This window comes from Erinaceus europaeus, chromosome 18 (assembly GCF_950295315.1).
Source record: "Erinaceus europaeus chromosome 18, mEriEur2.1, whole genome shotgun sequence".
NCBI classification, from domain to species: Eukaryota; Metazoa; Chordata; class Mammalia; order Eulipotyphla; family Erinaceidae; genus Erinaceus; species Erinaceus europaeus.
Window position 1 is genome coordinate 23,327,859 of NC_080179.1, and position 22,351 is coordinate 23,350,209.

The 22,351-nt window shown below is 38.2% G+C and overlaps 1 protein-coding gene across 7 annotated transcripts in view; it reads right to left on the reverse strand.

Moving 5' to 3' along the window:
- B3GALT1 (beta-1,3-galactosyltransferase 1) overlaps nt 1–22,351 on the reverse strand; it is a 692,162-nt gene that overhangs the window by 94,646 nt on the left and 575,165 nt on the right. The window contains exon 3 of one of the 7 annotated variants that reach the window (XR_009545940.1): nt 14,967–15,102. The exons of the other annotated variants lie outside the window; for them this stretch is intronic. The gene's annotated coding sequence lies outside the window, so the exon portion shown is untranslated. Of the gene's footprint in view, nt 1–14,966; nt 15,103–22,351 lie in introns of those variants that run through there. 7 annotated transcript variants of the gene reach the window in all.

Consider the following 22,351-nt stretch of genomic DNA (forward strand, 5'->3'; position numbering starts at 1 on the left):
TAGCCAGACTCACCAAACAAAAAAGAGAGAAGACTCAAATTAATAGAATTGTAAACGATGGAGGAGATATCACAACTGACACCACAGAAATCCAGAGAATCATGCGAAACTTCTATAAAGAACTATACGCCACCAAGCTAGAGAATTTGGAAGAAATGGAACAATTCCTAGAAGCATATGCCCTTCCAAAACTGAACCAAGAAGAACTACAAAATCTAAATGCAACAATCACAGACAAAGAAATCGAAACCGTTATTAAGAACCGCCCCAACAACAAAAGTCCTGGACCAGATGGCTTCACAAATGAATTCTACAAAACTTTCAGGAAACAGTTAGTACCCATACTTCTTAAGCTTTTCCATAAGATTGAAGAAACAGGAATACTCCCTTCCACCTGCTATGAAGCCAACATCACCCTGATACCAAAAGCTGATAGGGACAGAACAAAAAAGGAAAACTACAGACCAATATCTCTAATGAACATAGATGCCAAAATATTAAACAAGATCTTAGCAACCGGATACAGCAACATAACAAAAAGATTGTTCATCACGACCAAGTGGGATTCATCCCAGGAATGCAAGGCTGGTTCAACACCCGTAAGTCAATCAATGTCATTCACTACATCAATAAAAGCAAAGGAAAAAACCACATGATAATCTCAATAGATGGAGAGAAAGCCTTTGACAAAATCCAACACCCGTTCATGCACAAAACTCTACAAAAAATGGGAATAGATGGGAAATTCCTCAAGATAGTGGAGTCTACATATAGCAGACCTACAGCCAACGTCATACTCAATGGACAGAAGCTGAAAGCATTCCCTCTCAGATCGGGGACTAGACAGGGCTGTCCACTGTCACCATTATTCTTCAACATAGTATTGGAAGTTATTGCCATAACAATCAGGCAAGAGAAAGGAATCAAAGGAATACAGATTGGAAGGGAAGAAGTCAAGCTCTCCCTATTTGCAGATGATATGATAGTATACATAGAAAAACCTAAAGAATCCAGCAGAAAATTACTGGAAGTTATTAGGCAATATAGCAAGGTATCAGGCTACAAAATCAATGTACAAAAATCAGTGGCATTTCTTTATGCAAACACTAAATCTGAAGAAGAAGACATCCAGAAATCACTCCCATTTACTGTTTCACCAAAATCAATCAAATACCTAGGAATAAAGTTGACCAAAGAAGTGAAAGACTTATATACTTATAAAACTATGAGTCACTACTAAAGGAAATAGAAACTGATACCAAGAAATGGAAAGATATCCCATGCTCATGGATTGGAAGAATAAATATCATCAAAATGAATATTCTCCCCAGAGCCATATACAAATTAAATGCAATACCCATCAAAGTTCCACCAAGCTTCTTTAAGAGAATAGAACAAACACTACAATCATTTATCTGCAACATGAAAACACCTAGAATTGCCAAAACCATCTTGAGGAAAAGAAACAGAAATGGAGGCATCACACTCCCAGACCTTAAACTATATTATAAAGCCATCATCATCAAAACAGCATGGTACTGGAACAAAAATAGGCACACTGACCAGTGGAACAGAATTGAAAGTGGAACAGAATTGAAAGCCCAGAAATACATCCCCACACCTATGGACATCTAATCTTTGATAAGGGGGCCCAAAGGATTAAATGGAAGAAGCAGGCTCTCTTCAATAAATGATGCTGGGAAAACTGGGTTGTAACATGCAGAAGAATGAAATTCAACCACTGTATCTCACCAGAAACAAAAATCAACTCCAAATGGATCAAAGACCTAGATGTCAGACCAGAAACAATCAAATACTTAGAGGAAAACATTGGTAAAACAGTTTCCCACCTACACCTTAAGGACATCTTTGATGAATCAAACCCAATTGCAAGGAAGACTAAAGAAGAAACAAACCAATGGGACTACATCAAATTGAAAAGCTTCTGCACAACCAAAGAATCTATTAAACAAAGAAAAAGACCCCTCACAGAATGGGAGAAGATCTTCACATGCCTTACATCAGACAAGAAACTAACCATCAAAATATATAAGGAGCTCAGCAAACTTAGCAACAAAAAACAAATGACCCCATCCAAAAATGGGCAGAGGATATGAACAAAACATTCACCTCAGAGGAGATCCAAAAGGCTAACAAACGTATGAAAAACTGCTCTAGGTCACTGATTGTCAGAGAAATGCAAATTAAGACAACACTAAGATACCACCTCACTCCTGTAAGAATGGCATACATCAAAAAGGACAGCAGCAACAAATGCTGGAGAGGTTGTGGGGACAGGAATGTAAATTGGTACAGCTTCTGTGGAGAGCAGTCTGGAAAACTCTCAGAAGGCTAGACATGGACCTTCCATATGATCCAGTAATTCCTCTCCTGGGGTTATACCCCAAGGACTCCATAACACCCAACCAAAAAGAGGTGTGTATTCCTATGTTCATAGCAGCACAGTTCATAATAGCTAAAACCTGGAAGCAACCCAGGTGCCCAACAACAGATGAGTGGCTGAGAAAGCTGTGGTATATATACACAATGGAATACTATGCAGCTATCAAGAACAATGAACCCACCTTCTCTGACCCATCTTGGACAGAACTAGAAGGAATTATGTTAAGTGAACTAAGTCAGAAAGATAAAGATGAGTATGGGATGATCCCACTCATCAACAGAAGTTGAGTAAGAAGATCTGAAAGGGAAACTAAAAGCAGGTCCTGACCAAATTGTAAGTAGGGCACCAAAGTAAAAACCCTGTGGTGAGGGGTAAACATGCAGCTTCCTGGGCCAGTGGGGGGTGGGAGTGGGTGGGAGAGATGGGTCACAGTCTTTTGGTGGTGGAAATGGTGTTTATGTACACTCCTAGTAAAATGGTAAAATGTAGTCATATAAATTACTAGTTAATTAATACGAGAGGGGAAAAATTAATTGTATGTCTCGAAGTTTTCAAAACACAGACTGAGTCTTTTTAATATATAGGCTGTGTAATTGATATTCAGACTCTCTCAAAAGCCTAGACCAAGTAGATCAGAAGCAACCAATAGCACAGCTATATACAAGATACTGGGTACTGTACAGCAAACCCTAACAAAAGGACTTTTCAAAGTTAACCCAATTACCAAATAATGTGATGATAACATTAACTATTGATTGTCTTTTTGAACCCTAAGACAGCAGGAACCTCACATCTCCACCATAGAGCCTCTACTTCCCCCAGTCCTGGAACCTTTGGATAGGGCCCACTTTCCCGTATGCCTCTCCCAATCCATATCAAATAATATTGCATCTGCCGATCACAACCTAACCAACGCAGCGATTGCCACCTCAACATGCTTCACTTCAGACTGTTCCAGAGACTTCATGTGTGGAATGACAACCCTTCAACTTCATTACTCAGGTGAGACCTTTCCTTTCACAGTATACTCTAATTCCATCTCAGGTGGTTCACTTTCTAACAAAGTCCCCAAACCTAGATATACACCAGTTTCTGTGAGAGAGAGCATATGTTCACCCGTATCCGTAAACTAATGCAAAATATATACCTGAAAGCAAAGTACACTAGAGTTTGCAGTGAGTACCCCCCCAACACTTCCTCTCCACTATTCCAAGCTTTGGGTCTATGATTGCTCAACAATTTGTTTGGCTTCGTATGTTAACTCTCTTTTCAGTCATCAGGTTCCAGATGTCATCTGGATGCCGGCCAGGCTTCCCTGGACTGAAGATCCCACCAATGTGTCCTGGAGCTCCGCTTCCCCAGAGACCCACCCTACTAGGGAAAGAGAGAGGCAGACTGGGAATATGGACTGACCAGTCAACGCCCATGTTCGGCGGGGAAGCAATTATAGAAGCCAGACCTTATACCTTCTGCAACCCATAATGACCCTGAGTCCATGCTCCCAGAGGGATAGAGAATGGGAAAGCTGTCAGGGGAGGGGGTGGGATATGGAGATTGGGTGGTGGGAATTGTGTGGAGTTGTACCCCTCCTACACTATGGTTTTGTTAATTAATCCTTTCTTAAATAAAAAAGAAAAAAGAATAACAACAAAAAAAGTTTATGATTTTTAAAAGTAATACTATTTTTTACTAATGTTAACACTAATGTCACAGCTTAAATATAAAATTCCTGTCCATATAAATGAGCTGTTCTGGAAATGATTTTGATAGAACATACATTTTCCTTTAAAACAAATACAGAAAAATAGAGCAGATTCTGTTTTTGTTTGGTTATGAGATTTTTCTTGTCATAGTTTAGATCTCTTTCATTATAGTTGGTATAAACTGGTTCTGAAAATTAAGACCATCCCAGGGTATATGTGCAAAGGAATTTTGCAAAGCTTATATATTGAACAACTCAACCTCTGCTTAGCTGGATTTTCTAGGCCATGCTCCGCATATCTTGTAAACAGTATTATAGTAAATCATGCCATGTAAATCCATGGCATTTGAACATAACTTGAACATAACTTGTGATTTTAGACATAAACTTCTGTAAATTTGCTCCAATAAAATTGATTTGACCCACATGTATGCCATATGCTTTGCATATTTCCTCTAATTATCATCTTATTATAGATGAATATTTTAAGAAGTGGATATAGCACCTCTAAACAGAAATACTGGATGATAGAATAGGTCAGTGTCTTACAAACATATCATCAGTATTAAAACATATCAAAATAGGGGGGCCAGGCAGTGGCACACACTACATACAGTGCTCAAGGACCCAGGTTCAAGCCCCTGGTCCCTATATGCAGGGGGAAAGCTTCAGAAGTGATGAAGGATGGCTTCAGGTGTGCTTCTATCTCTTTCCCTCCATATCTATCTCCCCCTCCTCTCTAAATTTCTCTCTGTCTCTATCTAATAAATAAATAAATAAACTATATTAAAAATATCAAAACAAAACCAACAGCTTGTGTTTGTACTCTTAGAGACAGCTGAAGCAGCAACAGTATGTCTTAATTGAGATGGTTTATCGTGACTTCTTCCGTGCCTGAAAAATAATTCTCACTATGCACAGGCACATGTCTTATGGTAGCAGTACTAACCAGAGAGAGGCATGGCAAAGAACCTACAGCGGTGCCAGTAGAGCATGGGCTTTACCACGTATGAGTCCCCAGGTTTAAGTCTAGGTACCACATGGCAACACAAGGGCACTGGGAGAAGCTTCATAGATGATGGAGCAGTTCAGAGATGTCTCTTTCCTTTTTCTTGCTGTTTGAATTAAACAGAATGAAAAAGTTGCCCTGGTAGTGATGGAGTCACACATGCATTATACTCCGGCAACACAAACATACTCACACAAAAGCACCTGCAGCAGCTCTTGCCAAGGATGAGAGATGGTGACTGGTCTAAAAGGAAAATACCGAATTTCATCCATCTAAGATCAACTAGACTTGCTGAAGTTGTTGCAAAACAAGCAAAAGGCTCAATGTGGTCTCAGTGTATTTCTTCTGAGACAAGAAGTTCTCCTCTTTCCCTAGGTTTTCACTGATGGACACTTATACCCATCAGCGAAAGGGAAAATGCATACTCATTACCTCTGAATTAGACACATATTCCTCAGGAAGCATTCATAAGCAAAGTGGAGTTAAATGGAAATGTTTTTTTCACACCATAGCTAAGTTGTGAGAGTAAGCAGTTTAGAATTGTCATGAGTAAACAGGGAAATGTTTAGACCTCATGTTTAAAGCCATTAGCCATTTTATTTGGCAAAAAGAGAGAAATGAAGCATGTAGACTAGTGATTTCATAGGAGGACTAAGCTAGAACATCAAGTTCAAGAAAGAAATAGTTCATAATAAGAGGTTTACTGTTTCCACTACAACTATACAATATGATTGCAGTGCTATGCTTATAACCTCACGCTGTGGTGAATAACTCCTCTCCTTATTTGGAGATCTAGATTCTCTTAGTAAGAATCTCATAAGCCACCTTTACTTCACTTCCTCTATAACAGCATCTCCTAGGCTGTTTGCCATTCCTCTTGCTTTGCTCTTCTTTGATATCTAGGCAGTCCTCTCTGACTGCCCAAGAACAAGGTCAATAACTACATCTTCATGTTCCTCTTGATTTATTGTTGTTGCTCGATTTCTTCCTAGGAGGAAGCTTTATATTTTAACCAGACAGACATGAGCAAGAGAAACCATTTTTCTCCTAAGATAACAATCGACGATTCTGGGCAATATGTACAGTTTTCTGGAATTCTATTAAAAAATTATCTGATAAGCTGTCTTTAGGTCTATGTTTTCTTTGTGTGTTTGGTGAGAAGTAGGACTTACCAAGCATAGTTGGGTGTTACTTAAACTATAGGCAGTAAATGAAGATGTACCCCAGATGGATAGACTGATTAATTTTAAAAGTTTTTTTTTTTAATTTTTGTATTTTCTTTATTGGATAGAGACAGCTAGAAATCAAGAGGGGAGGAGGAGACAGAGAGGGAGAGACAGAAAGACACCTGCAGACCTGCTTCACCACTTGTAAAACTTCTCCTATGCAGGTGGGGACAAGGGGCTCGAACCCAGGTCCTTGTGCACTTTAATATGTGTGCTAATCAGGTGAGCCACCACCCGGCCCCTAAACTGATTAATTTTACAGTTGAAAGCTATATTAATAATAACCTGGTTCATAGGCAGTGGCACACCTGGTAAAGCGCTCACATTACAGCACGCAAGTACCTAGGTTCAAATCCTTGGTCCCCACCTGCAGGGAGAAAGCTTCATGAATGGTGAAGCAGGGCTGCAGGTATCTGTTTACTTCCCCTCCCCTCTCAATTTCCCTCTGTCTCTAGCTAATAATAAATAAATAAATAAATAAATAAATAATATTTAAATAAATAAAATGTTTAAAAAATTACCCGGTTCAGCATGGCCATGGAGTAATAAGGAATGAATGATTGCATCCAGAAGAAACCAGATAAAATAGTTTTAAAAAGAAAAAGGAAGAAAGAAAGAGCCCCCAGAACAAGCAGAACATTTTGTGGAAACTTGCAGAGGGTTAGGTGCACGCAAATAGACACATGGAAAGGGGCAGGGGAGAACATCCCGGGACAGAGATGACTGAGTCCAGAGCTATGCCTGTTGCTGGGGGAGAGCAGATGGAGCGATACTGAAGCATGATCTTGGCCCTGAGTCCATCATGAGAACACAAATGGGTCTCTCCTTTGACTGAGAAAAAAATATATATTCTTTTCTTCTTTCTTTTTTTTGTCATTGAGATTTTACTATCATGAGTTTAATTAATTAATTTATTTATTTATTCTGGATAGAAAGAAGCAAAGACAAAAGGAGAGAGGGAAAGAGCCACAACTTTCTGCAGTGTGTTGAGGGTCAGGCTCAAGCCTGGATTGTGTGCAGGACAAGACAAGTGGGCTGTCTTACTGGCCCAATATATTTTACCAGAGCTGATCAGCTCTGTCTTCTATCTGGCTTATATATAAATTTACCAGAGCACTGAGCAGCTCTGGCTCATGGTGGTGCGGGGGAGTGAATCTGAGACTTCTGAGCCTCAGGTATGTTTGCATAACCATTATGCTATCTACCCCTCGCTTATAAAATATATTCTTTGGAAGAATTTGGGACTGACTATTCTTTCATTTCTAAGGTCTGGTTTAGAATGCCAATAAAACCAAATAGCAGAACCAAAGCATTTGGCTTTGGTCAAAAGGACAGGCTGCTTCTGCAAGTCCCTCCTGGCCACATCTTCCACACACTGCAGTTACCTAACATCATGAAGAATCAAACAACATATTTTTTCAGAAGCAACCAAGCTCAGCACACTGTAAACTCTCTAACACGACAGAAAACATCACATAAGCCCACACCCTACTACCACCACAGCAACGCTTTTATTTTTGTAAAGCAATTATCAACTTACGTACAAATGATTACAGTCTCTGAGATCCAAGATCCTAAGAAAATATGACACTGCAATCAAAACATAATTGAGCCCCTTTGGAATAGAAAGCCTATTTGCTCTTCAAAACACACAAATATCCAAATATTAAAAGATGACCCATTTAGGACAGTATTGCTTCAGCGCAATTTTTAGAAGATTTACCTTAAGTAAACTCCTGCTTGATCAAAAGTTTTATTAGTTTGATAGTGACTGTGTGTGTGTGTGTGTGTGTGTGTATGATTTGGGGGGGGGGCAGGTAAAGATGATCAGCTGTGATGGATGATTTTTTTTTAAGTATTCTGACTTGACAACCCATCAGCACACCAGTTATTATTTATAGCCTAAAAATTAATGATGTGTCCATGCAGGCACTATTATTATTTTACATTTTATTTGTTTCATTTGACAGGTCAGAGAGAAGTTAAGAGAGAAGAGGGATAGAGAGGGAGAAAGAAACAGGAAGATACTTGCAGCAATGATTCATCACTTGTGAAACTATCCCCCTGCAGATGGGGGTTGGGGCTTTAAACCCAGGTCCTTGCAGATTATAACACATGCATTTAACCAATGCCTGGCTTCCTAGATAATATTAATTTTTAACGTGTACATGAGCCCCTGTGATAAGGAAAACATTAATTTATTTAAAGTATCATTAACTTCATGGTAGGTATTTTGTTGTATGCTTTACATTGGGTTCTAGTTCTCCCCCGCCAAGAGAATTGGATCAGTCCAGTTAGTTTTCTTGGCCCGCTTGGCCCCGCCCCGAGGAACCCCGAGAGAGGGTTCCAAAGTGGGAGAGTTCGAGAGTTCCAGAGTTGAAGAGTTGCAGAGTTCGAGGGTTCCTGAGTGCAGAGTAAGAGAGAGTGCTTGCGCCGCCGCAAAGAGACAGCAGAGTTCTGTTTGGTGATTTGTTTGGTTTAGTTTATGAATCGTTGTTTTTGAATAAAGAAATACATCTTCCCTGCCCAGCCGTTGTCTCTGCGTCTCTGTTACCCGCCCGTGAAGCTAGCCAGCCCAGCTAGAGCCTACGAAATTTTAACAATTTTAACAATTATTACTACTTTCAATTTATAGATTATAAAACCACTAAACCATAAAAACTAAACCATAAAACTACTTTCAATTTATAGATTATAAAACCACAGCAATTAACTATAAGAAGCCACAACATCTGAAAGGACTTCTGTGATTAAGATGCACAAAATTGCTTCATTCTCAAGAGAGACAAGTAATTAAATAGAAGAACCTGGACATTGAGTTCTGCAAGTTGGGGTGAGACACTTAAGCTTTCTCTGCATTTCAGAAACCTCAAATACCACATTAAAGAGGACACAGAGAAGACTTCTTCATTGGATAGAGGAGTGGGGATGGGAGATAAATGTTTGGAAGCACTGGTCTACACCTGGGGCCACAGACTATAGGGCAGCCAGCCAAGCTGAGGGCCCAAAGTGAGGAAGAACAAAAGCAGCACAGAGCTACATGCCTTTGAGTTTTTTTTTTTTTTTTTCCTTAATACCACAACACTGATCAGCTCTGGTTCATGGTGGTGCTGGGGACTGAACCTGGGACTTCGGGGCCTCAGGCATAAAAGTCTCTTTGCATAACCATTATACTATCTACCCCTGCCTCAGCCACATGCCTTTGAAAAAAGTGAAGCCTATTTTGAGGAGCTGGGTTGCTCCTCACAGGCCAGACTCAGGTATGGAGGGCAAAAGAGAAAACACTCTAGATAATACCCTGGCCCAGTGTGCAGGGCTAAGGTATTCTGAAGGTCCAATAGTGGACAGATTTCCAAGTTTCAGATCAGGTTCACAGAGAGGAGTGATATACACAGTGCCACAAACATAAGCCAGTATTTTCTACCTCTCAGTCCCTACAACTCCATCTCCAGCATCTTCTCATTTGCAGCTGGGTCCCATATTCTCCACCCACTGATACAAGAAACACTTATATACAATTTCAGCTCCTAGAGAAGCTAACAAAGGACGAACACTGAAGATCAAGTCAGATGCAATACAATGTAACCTTCTGGTAGCATAACAGTACTGCAACTCTCCAGGTCACTGTTATAGGTAAACAAATTAAAAGATAAAAAATTATATATATGCAAGCAATACTATTCTTTGGCATTTATCCAGTGGAAACTCAAATACTAATTAGAAGAGACATATGTCACCCTATGTTCATAGCTGCATAATTCACCATAGCCAAAGAGTGGAAGCATCTTAAAAGCAGTTACGGGGTATATATACTCCATGGAGTATCACTCTACAATCAAAAAAGATGATATTCTGTCCTTTCTGACAAAATAGATGGCACTGGAGGTGCTTATGCTTAGTGAAATAAGTAGAGATGAAAGACAGCTATCAGATGGTTTCACTCATATGTAGAATCTAGAGACCTAATTCATATGAATTTTCAGAGAAAATAAAAAACAGAAGCAAGCAAACTTCTTCTATGACTTGTGAGAACTATGGTGGTTATCTTTGAGCATTGGGAAGGTGGGTAGGTGTGGAACGATGTAAATATATATGTAGCCTTATAATCTTGTAAAAAAACTATTAACAGCAAATAATCATTTATTAAAAACAAACAAATACAGCTGTTACCTCTGAGTATAGGAGCAGAACCAAATAAGCAGCATGTGCAAAGAAATTTCTTTCGACTCTCTAAAACTTCATATTGTTGGAGTACTTTACAATAACTATGGATTCAAACATTGCTCATATATATTTTTAAATACTTAAAATAACAACAGCCAAAATAAGGCAAGATTACTAGTCTCTATGGAGCCAGGTGAGATGCTGGCATGAAGAAGCTGTGAATTCCTTCTCACTCCCTACCACTTTGAAGTCTATTTCCACTTCAACCATCACTTTGATAAATCCCTCTGATGGGGACACTGGACAGCACACTTCACAGAAAATCTGAACTCATGAGGAAGACAGAAATTTTCACATCAAAATGTCTCTGTGTTTAGGTATTTCAAGATTATAGTATTTTCCTAATCAACTGTGTCTTATGGCAGAGCTTCCTATGGATGCAGAGAAAAAGAATGATTCTCTCCTCTTGTTATCTGTCCTACACCAGGAAGAGATAATAACTGGTTGATTCACGGCATCTTCTTCCCATAATATTTCTATGAGAACTGGTCTATGATACTAGGGATGCTATTTACTGCACTTAGACTGAAAAAGATAAGGCCAATCCCAAGCAACAAATGATAATATGGTAAATTAATGAAAAATACTTCAAATTCTGCTCCCCCCATGCTGCCATGTTGAATTACTGCAGGCTGAGTGTAGTCACTCTGTATTATGGCATGATGTGCGGGTAGCTCATTATAGTGAATACCTGGTGTTCCTTTAGGGAGGCTTCATGGGGAACGCAGGCATGATGATTTTTTCTAAGACATTTAGTTCAATTTTAATAATGCATATGTAAAGTGGACAAACACCACAAATAAGAGTTCAGTTTTAAAGTTTTATGTATAAACTAGATCCTTATAATATACTCAAGTATATTATAGTCTAAGGAAAACAATTACATAAGGGCACATTTTCTCTTCTGCCTTCCATATATCAAAGGGTTTTCCTTATTTATTCGAAGGAAGAACAAACGAGATGGGATGATTTTCCTGACTGATGAGTTTTTTGGTTTGGGATCAACGCACACCAAGTGGCTTTATTTACATTATTGCCCATTCAGAGTCTGATATTTGTAGTAGAATGTTAAAGATGATCTTTCCATCTCTCTAACTCTTGGTATGATTACACTATCTAGCTAAGAGCATGCATTATCAATAAGCATTAGCTTATTGTTCATACATTTTATTGATCCTATTTCACCCTAATGCTTTCTGTTACATAGAAACAACCCTCAAGGGGATGCTATCAGTGTGTGGCTCATTTGAAATAGTTTTCACATATGGTTCTAAATGCAGGTCCAGAACATCTCTCTCTCTCTCTTATTTTTGTTAATGCTTTTTCTAGGTCCTTACTGGTCAAAGATAAGGTCAAAACTAAGTAAGCTGGGGGCCTGCCCCTAGAGCACAAAAGCTGTGCATTTGTGTTCCTGTAAAAGATTACAAATAAGTGAATGATAACATTTTTTAAAAAGTCTATGCATCTACATTTTTGTGGTCTCTTAAGATTAATTAAAGATAAAGACAGGTTCTATTCAGACACCTATCCCCAGGGCCAGACAAAGGAAAGTGTCAATAGACACTTTTTTATTTCCTCAGAAAAAAACCTTTCGTGAAGGGGAAAAGAGTTTAGTAGAATGAGGGACCAAGCTAGTTCCAGGGAGGTTTTCAGTCCTAAGGGATAACTAGCTCCAATGTCTCAAAGACCTAGGGTGAGGAAGAGGACCTGAATTGTAGTTACTACTTTTAGTGTATTGGCTACTTTCATTTTAGGTTGGGACTTGTGTTTGCATGCCTTTATGTTCTGTTTTGATTGTTTCCTCTGTTGAAGAGGAGGACCCAGGAGGAATATTGTGAATAGGAGAGGTGAATAATAGGTTGTGAGGGAGGATGAAGCATGGTGGTAGTTTCTTTCCCTAAATACTTGATTTAAGGGTAAGGAAAGACTCCAGAGGCTGTTTGATCTTGGGAATAATAATAATCTTGAGATTTTTCAATTTTAGAATGCATCACACAAGGTCCAGTTATCTTGTGAGTCGCTACCATGTCCCATGTTTTTCCTTTTCGGTTTCCTAACTTAACAATTTTTTCATGTCCATGCAATAAAATGATGAGGAAAAATTCAGTGGATTGAAGTAGAGCTAATAATGAAATGCTATCATTTCCTCAGCATGAACTTTTTATGTTCAGCAAATGTCTAAGGAAAATACATCTGTGTTGGGCACTGTTCAAGGCACTTGGAAATTCATCAGTGCACAGAACAGATAAACTGGCTGTAGTGGAGTTTATGTTCTATGCTGAGAAAAAATATATAAATATATCTTATATATGTATGTAATGGCCTAATAGCACCTTCCCCCACCCCTTCAATGAGGCCTTATAACTCTAGGCTGACTTTTTCAGAAAGAAAGAGACAGAGACAGAAACAGAGGAAAAGACACTATTTGCAATGCCATGGGGGTCACTTTGGACCTTTAATCATGAGCATGACAAAAGCACACTGTCCAGATGAGCTATTTTGCCAGCCCCTAACAGCAATCCTATTGAAGTCAGGCAGAAATTTTGTTAGAACTAAGAGCATTATCTGTAGGTCATGAACACATTTCCAGTTTTACAAGGTAATTAGATTGACCTTTAACATTTGCCTTAAACTTTCCTCCTTATCTCCTAATGATTTTACAATCTTTTCCAAGCTTGTCAAGAAGATCAGACATCAGACACAAGCAATAAAATCACAGAAGAGCCCTTTAGAATATTCTAGAAAGCCTGATTTCTCAAAGCTTAAGACCAGATTGAATGATTTGGTTTGAAACAACTGTTCAAGTTCTCTCTCCCTCACTCCTCCCTCATTCACCGCCCTCCATTTGCTGGACATTCAGTTTTTAGCAAAAAGTTAGTAAAATTAAAAGAAAAACTGTTTTTGCTGTAGTATAAAATTAATAACTGAATAGCTTTTATCTAGTTGATGACTTTGCTGGAGAATTACAAGATAGGATGATTGGGCAACCTTTTGTCAGATAGTATTAATGGCAGGTCTCTTTAAAATGAAGACATTTCCTTCCAAAAACCTCTGGTTAAGAACACTGTGACCAGTGATCAGATGCAGTGACACCTGCCTTCACCTGTTCAGATCACAAAGTACCATGCAAATATGGATAGATCAATAGACAATGAGGATGGGAACTACAATGGTTTTATATTGATTCCCCCACCTCATGCTATCAATAACTTTATTTTTGTCTGTCTAAGGAACACACCACACTGAACACTTTCTAGGGAAGGAGGGGTGGTAGGTAAGGTATTTTCTCCCCATTCCATTAAAATTGTTCTGCTTACTTAAAAGACTTCATTGAAAATATATTCTATGAGCTTCTGCTAAACCTTTGGCAGGCAATCACCTCCCTTGTAACTCCCCAGTTCTGATATCCTGTTCTGATATCCTCTGCATGGTTGAATCTCTTTCTTGAACATTCCCACTAACTCTAATAAATATACTTTCATCTCTTTTAACCTTGTCTATTGAGTTTTTACTGATCCATGCTAATCAGTACTGTTACCAGTCAAAACAATATCCTTTGGAATACAGTGTATTCATTTTGGTTTTTGAAATTTTGTTTTTGAGTATTGATATTGGTACATTTCATCAACAGCAAGACACTTGCTTGGACATAGGCTCCTTTTAATCTGATAATGTCTCATTAACAGATGAAATGATTACCAAAATAAGAGACTGCATCAACTGCCATACTAAAAAAAAAAAGGTATTTATGACAACTTAAATGAGTTCATTCATCAAAATCACAGGAATAGAAAGCATTTTGAAATATTTCTTTGCATAGGAATGTCTGTGAATAGATGAAAATTGAATTGAAATTCAAAAATAGTTCCTGAAGCCCTACTATGGGTCAGACATTGTGCTGAATACTGAGAGTAGCTAAATAATGAATCACATCCTCTGGATGCTAAGAAGCAGTAGGAGGGGTCAGAAATAGGGCAATTAATCTAAAATTCAATATTATCCTGATGGCATATTTATGATGACATGGTAAAAGGCAAAAATTTTATTTATTTTCATGGGCTCACAGAAAGTCTCTTGCAACCTATTTCACTAAGGAAATGCCTTCATTGTTATAAATGTTATTTAATATTTAGTGCAATCATTCATGTTCATTTCTGTACCCTGCTTCTAGAGATAAAGATAAAATATCTGGTTATAGTTTATTTATAAAACTCTTTACATGTTGTAAAGGCAGAAAACAATAAAACCAAAATTAAGAATAGTTTAATTCTTGAAATTACTTACATAACATCTCTTTTTAATAAAGATTTCAGCATTATAAAGCAGAAGATATGACCATAAGACAAACACACACACACACACACACACACACACACACACACACAAAAGGAAAATAGAATCAAGTGCATGGTCTGGGAGGTGGTGCAGTGAATAAAGCACTGGACTCTCAAGCATGAGGTCCTGAGTTCAATCCCCAGCAGCACATGTACCGGAGTGATGTCTGGTTCCTTCTCTCTCTCTCCTCCTATCTTTCTCACTAACACATAAATAAAATCTCTAAAAAACAAAAGAAAATATAATCAGGTTATAAAACAATCAGGTAAGTTACCCATAAGGGTGATTGTTATCACTTTGGAGATTTCTCAGAATATTAGAAATGGATATACCCCATGACCTGGAAATGTCTATCCTAGGGCTTTATCCAATGAAAACAAAAATACACACTCAAAAAGATCCCTGTAGTTGTAGTAACCCCCAAAACGGAAGCAACCCAGATGCCCAATGACAGATGACTGGTTAAAAACGTGTGGTAAAAATACACAACGGAATAGCATTATGCTAAGTGAGATAAGCTAGTAGAAGGATGAGTATCAGGTGATTTCATTTATAAGTGCAACCCAAGAAACAGAAAGGCAACACATGGGGTGAAACTTGACCTAGGTGTGGTCTATTTCAGCAAGGCCAAGAATGAAGAGATGAGGTAGAAGGAGCTGAGAAGGTGTTCAGGACACAGTGCACAATGGTATGCACATACTTATGGAAAGATAAGAAATTGTATCCAGGTGAAATGAGGTGGTGGCACACCTGGTTGAGCACACATGTTACAGTGTGCAAGGATCCAGGTTCAAATCCCCAGTCCCCATCTTCAGAGGGAAAACTCTGAGTGGTGAAGCAGGTCTGCAGGTGTCTCTCTTTTTCTCTCCCTCTTTATCTCCCCCTTCCCTCTCAGTTTCTGGCTGTCTCTATCAAATAAATAGAGATAGTTAAAAAAAATAGAAAAATAAATAAATTTAATTAAAAAAATTGCACTCAGTTGACAACAATAGTTCTACAAGTCATTATTTCTGTGATTAAAAATAGTTAAAAATGTGACTAATACCAATAGCTGGAATCATTTGAGCTACCTGGGAGCCAGATTTAAGCAATATGATTAGTTAGCTACATTTTTTTTAATATGAAAGGAAAAAAAGTACCAGTTTTTCAGGGGAGACAAATTACTTTTGTCATTAAATTCTGGAACAGTTTTTATATGTGGAGGGGAGATTAACTTATATATGGGACACTATCCAAATGACAAAGCACATTTCCTTTAAGCAGGTATTACAGAAACCAATAAAAGTCAATAACAGACATTAAAGTATAATTTAGTGAGGGAAGTTCTAGAAATCAGATCTTTATTACATGAACATATGGTTCAGGATCTAGATATACGTGTAACTTATTTACCTTTCATTTTCTCTTAAATCACTAATCTAGAATTAGAAATAGCTCCATCTCTGACAAGTCAAGGTTAACCATCTGGAAAAAAAGACATGGACATTTTTTTTTTCTTTGTAGAGCTAATTGGCGGTGGAATGAATGTATAATGTCTATAAATTACTGAAAATTTAACCCAGATGGTGGTAAAATGGTCAGTTTACAGTCAAAGACAAAGAAACAATCCCATAACAACTTGTTCTCCTGAAGGCAGTGGACACTTGATTTTAGCACACAGATGAGCTAAAGGATTCAGAAATCTCTTGATTACACCACCAGATTCACTCTAAGCCCCGAACAACTTTCTTGAATTTATGGGGGAGTTATTTTTAGGCAGCTATAAAAAGCCATTTATTTTGGTTAGTTCAAACAAATAAAGGGCAACCTTGTCCTCACCCCACCAAATATCAACAACAAAAATACCAATGGTAACTGTCACCAGAACATGCACACACACCCCAAATCCAATATCTATGCAAAAGAGAGTTATTTGGAACCTTTAAAATAAATCAAATATTTCAAAATGGTGTATTGGTGTCAACGGGTTCTAGAATATTCCTCCTCTTGGTTTTCTTTTCTGGAGCAATGCAATTAATATCAAATTGGTTCTACTATATACTACGATTTCCAATTGCTTTTGATATTTTCTAAATTCTCTTAACCATGTATCTGCTCATAGTTTTTATCTCCTCATTTGTTTTTATTCAAAATCCATTATTTCCAGTAATAAAACAGGTGAGTACTTGCAGGTCTGAAATTTATTTTACATCAGTCCATATGAGATGTCAAAGGTGGGAGAGGAAAGCCACTTTTTTTTTTTTTTTTTAAGAAAAGAGACATTAACAAAACCATAGAATAAGAGGGGTACAATTCCCATAACCCGATCTCCATATCCCACCCCCTCCCCTGATAGCCTTCCCATTTTCTCTCTCTCTGGGAGTATGGATCCAGGGTTGTTGTGGGTTGCAGAGGGTGGAAGGTCTCTGGCTTCTGTAATTGCTTTCCTGCTGAACATGGGCGTTGACTGGTCGATCCATACTCCCAGTAGCCACTTCTTTTTTATATCTTGATGTTGGTAATTGAAATTCCCTAGGACTATTTACCTTCCATCGTCCAAGGAAGCAGTAAGATGAAAGCAAGGTGAAGAACTCCTGAGTCTTTGATCATTTATTTGACTTTGTGGAATGGGGTGACCAGCATGAAAAAGCAACCGTTTATCACATCAGTGCATTCATACTTAAACTTTTTAAAGAGGAAAATAAAAACATTATGCTCAGTGAATAGGTTGTTAGAGAAACAGTAACAATGAAGTTGACCTCTCTTTACATCAAAGAGACTTCACTAAGTGCCTTGTGGATAAATTTCAAGACTGAGGTAAATAGAAGACAGATAGCAAAGATTTCTGTTTTGTGTATGTGTGTGTGTTGTTGTTGTTCTGAGTCTCATCTAGAGAAGGGTGAAAATCTTAAACCATCAATTATACTGGTGCCTGCCTGCTAGATGAAGGGTTTTTCAACATGTATTTGGCTTACTAAATGCTCAGGCTGGTGTTATACAAAGTACAACATGGGAGCTGACTAGCAATCCAATTACATTTTTTTCTATGAGATGGTGAATCGACAGGAAAAAATTATTTTTCAAGTTTATGAACTAAGCCAGCATATTCAGAGTGTTTACTTACCACATAAAAACCAACCAGACTTGTTTGAATCACACATAAATTCAGTAGGTTCACTGTAAGTTTTAGTTTGTTCAGTGATACTAAAACTAAAGAATGAACTGTAATAGTGCTAATCCCAGAAGGACAAAGACAAATTTCGAGAAAAAGTACAAATCTTTCTAATTTAGGAAAAGACCACCCAGAATATAAGAACTCAGAGGGCAGTGGCTTTCAGAAGCAAATAGTTCATAATATGAACACAAAACATCCTTTTTTTTGTTTTGTTTTTTCTTTGAAAATATCTAGTGGTAGAGAATAAAAATTCCTCCATTTTGGAAAGCTTCATTTGAAACACGAATTGGTTTTGAAGTAAAAAAAAACAAACAATCAGCTGAGAGATTAAGTCCCCACATTTGATTTCTGTTTCTCTCTGTGGGAAGAGAGTGAAGCAATTGTGTTTCGAAGAGAAAGAGAATGTAGGGAATTTAAAGTGAGATGCAATGTGTGCCTGTAAAGATCCTAAATGCTCATCACTCAGACTGTGTATTTTGGGCTAGATGCCATTCAGGTCAAACATCAGACTAGGGTCTGAATTTTTCATTTCTAAAAATATAAAAATGATGGACGATGTTGGTGTCACCCTCCGAATCTCCAAAACATCGTTCATTTGTGTTATTTATTCTTGGGAACATTTATTAGCCCACTTGCTTTTTTAGTTTGTCTTTGCCTCATATGCCATGACACTACAACTAGACTTAAAAAAAAAAAAAATCCAAACCAATCACTAACTCTGTAATCTAATAGACTAGATTAGTTGTTCCCTGGTGTCTTCTCCCTTTTTCTTTGCAGTCTTTTCCTTTAAAACAGGAATCTGTTCTGTAAGTACCTCCCCCCCCACACACACACACCCCATGCACACACTGCAGCTGAGTCAAGCTGATCTGTGCTGCTCCACACTGGCCTTATTTTTTGATGCTTGTGACTGGGTTAGGTGGGATATTTCCCTCAGTTCTGATCTGGAGACTTGGGAGTTCTGCTGGGGGCTTCTGGTGACAACTGCCTTCACTCAGAAAATGTGTCTCCATTTCTATGTCGCCACATTCTGGCTCATCCCTATGTAATGCTTGCACCTGGGAGCAAGCACTATATTGTACCTCTGTGCATTGAAGACCGTGGAGAGATGGAAGGAACTTGAACCTGAATTTGGATGCATATGGATAAATTGGCCAATTCTGTGCTTCACCAGAGTTCCATATTTGTGGCTACCTCAGATAATACATTTCCTTTTGGTTTACATTAATCTTATTGTGTTCTATTATTTATTACTGAAATTATTTTAGCTGATAAATTTCTCTCCTATATCTCAGAGAGTGACAACATTCCCTCAACTACACAAGTGAGTAGTTAATTAGCCACTGTCTTTTGCTTTCCTTTTTTCATTTCCTGTTCTTCCCCCAATCCCCATCATGATTTTTTCTAAATATCTTCCACTTGAACCATTAGAATAATTTCTGATTTTCCTGTCATGTAGCCCTGTATTTCTCTCTCTCTCCTTTTTCCTTCTTTCTAATTTATCTCTTTCAATATTTTATTTATTTTACGTGTAGACAGAGAGAAATTGAGAGATAAGGGACAGTAGAGAGCTGGAGAGAGATATTTGCAGCACTGATTCACTGCCTGTGAACCTTCCTCCCTGCAGGTGGGGTCTGAACCTGGGAACTTTTTGTCTTCTATATTCTTATTTTCCTCCTCCTCTTCTTCTTTTTTCCCCTTATACTTTATTTCTCTCTTTTTATATAGAGACAGAGAGGCAGAGACAGTGAAAGAGACCATAGCACTGAAGCTGGATCACTTGCATGGTAAAGCAGCACATTTCCCAAGAAAGCTTTTTCTCTGCTTTTTTTTCTCTTTCTTTTCTTTTTAAAGATTTATTTAGAATAAATAGTGTGTGTGTGTGTGCGTGTGCGTGTGTGTGTGTGTGTGTGTGTGTATGGAATACTACTCAGCTATTTAAAATGGTGACTTCACCATTTTCAGCCGATCTTGGATGGACCTTGAAAAATTCATGTTAAGTGAAATAAGTCAGAAACAGAAGGATGAAAATAGGATGACCTCACTCTCAGGCAGAAGTTGAAAAACAAGATCAGAAGAGAAAACACAAGTAGAACCTGAACTGGAATTGGCAGATTGCACCAAAGTAAAAGACTCTGGGGTGGGTGGGTGGGTGCGGAGAATACAGGTCCAAAAAAGATGGCAGAGAACCTAGTGGGGGCTGTACTGTTATATGGAAAACTGGGAAATGTTATGCATGTACAAACTATTGTATTTACTATTGAATGTGAAACATTAATTCCCCAATAAATTTTTAAAAAGTGTGTGTGTGTGTGTGTGAGTTCCTAAGAGAAAAAGCAGTCATGGCACCACTCTGGTATATGTGGCACTGAGTATAAAACCAGAAGCTTCAGGTATGCATGTCCTGTGCTCTACCAACTGAGCTATCCTCCTGGATATGCCTTGAACTTCATTTATTATTAGTAGTAGTATTATCATTATCATTATTTTGTCACCAGGGTCACCTTTGGGACTTGATGCTGGCACTTCAAATCCACCATTCCCAGTGACCATTTTTTATTGCTTTTTTTTCTCTTTCTATTTTACTAGATAGGACAGAGATACATTGAGAGAGGAGATAGAGGGGGAAAGAGATAGGGAGGCACTTGCAAATGACCTGCATCACTGCCTGTGAAGCATTTCCTCTTTTGATGGGGAAGTGGGGGTTGAATCACAGTCCTTGTGCGTGGTGATGTATGCACTCAACCAGGTGTTCCACTGCCACACCCTGATCTTTCTGTCTGTCAGCAGATAACAATCATCCTGTGATTTCTAGAAGACATACTCAATTATATCATTCTTCCACTTAAATTTTTGCTAACAGTGTCTCGCATAGTAGAAATGTGAATAGAAACTCAAATTGTTTAGATATTTACAAGGCATGCTATTGTCTTTTTCTAATTGAAATTTCTCTCCTAAATGTAATCTATTTAGCCATTGTTCAACTGGATCCTATTCAGCCTTCAAGATCTATATCTTTTTTAAAGGTTATTGTTATTAGTGATTTAATAATGACTAAGAAGATTATAAGAAAGGATGGGTACAATTCCATGCAATTCCTACCACCAGAGTTCTGTATCTCATCTCCACTGAAGTTTCCCTATTCTTTATCCCTCTAGAAGTATGGACCGAATTATTACTGGGGTGCATAAGGTGGAAGATCTGGGGTCTGTAATTGCTTTTCTGATAAACATGGACATTGATAGGTCGATCCATAGCCCCAGCCTGTTTCTCCTCTCCTCTCCTCTCCTCTCCTCTCCTCTCCTCTCCTCTCCTCTCCTCTCCTCTCTTCTCCTCTCCTCTCCTCTCCTCTCCTCTCTTCTCCTCCCCTCCCCTCCCCTCCCCTCCCTTCACTTCACTTCTCTTCTTCTCTTTTCACTTCTTTTTCTTTGAGGGGATGGGGGGGGTAGGCTGGGCAATTCCCTTCTGAATGATCGATGATTCACTGTGGTCAGTCTTATCACTCTGATGATACCAGCTTAAGGATCCTGGTTTGAGCCCCCACTCCCCACCAGCAAGGGGGAGTGAAGCAGTCTGCTTCACAGGCAGTGAAGCAGGTCTGCAGGTGTCTTTCTCTCCCCCTCTCTGTCTTTCCCTCCTCTCTTGATTTCTCTCTGTCCTATCCAACAACAGGACAATGATAAACAATAAGGGCAACAAAATGGAAAAACTAGCTTCTAGGAGCAGTGGATTCCTAGTTCTGGCACTGAGCCCCAGTGATAACCCTGGAGGCAAATAAATAAATAAATAAATAAATAAAAAGTTCTTGAAGTCAGTGGTCTTGTCTTATTAATTTGTGAATTCCTAATACTCAGTGTAGTAAATTGACCATCCTAGGTATTAAAAAGTATGTAATGACTGATTTTAGAGAAAGGTCTCCAGTGCAAAAGTGGAAGATTTTAGCTCAATAATTATTAAGTTACACTCTGAGAAATGTATATGACATCTTTTTATCTTTATCTTGACATAATAATGCCTGTATTATGATACAGTGGAGACCAATTCTATAATAATTGGATTTGATCAAAGAGACAACAGACAGTAAACTATTGTTTTTGATTTGCATTTGTTTTGGACAATAATTCAGGGACTATTGATAAATATCCTCTCAGAAACAATAAATTGCACTAAATATGATCAAAGTCAGAACTACCAATAGTTTAATCCACAAAGAATTATTTGCCTCATTACCTACTGCATGTTCAATGTCTTTGCTTTTTTATATTTTTCCTTTCTAAGAGCATTTTTAAATGACTGT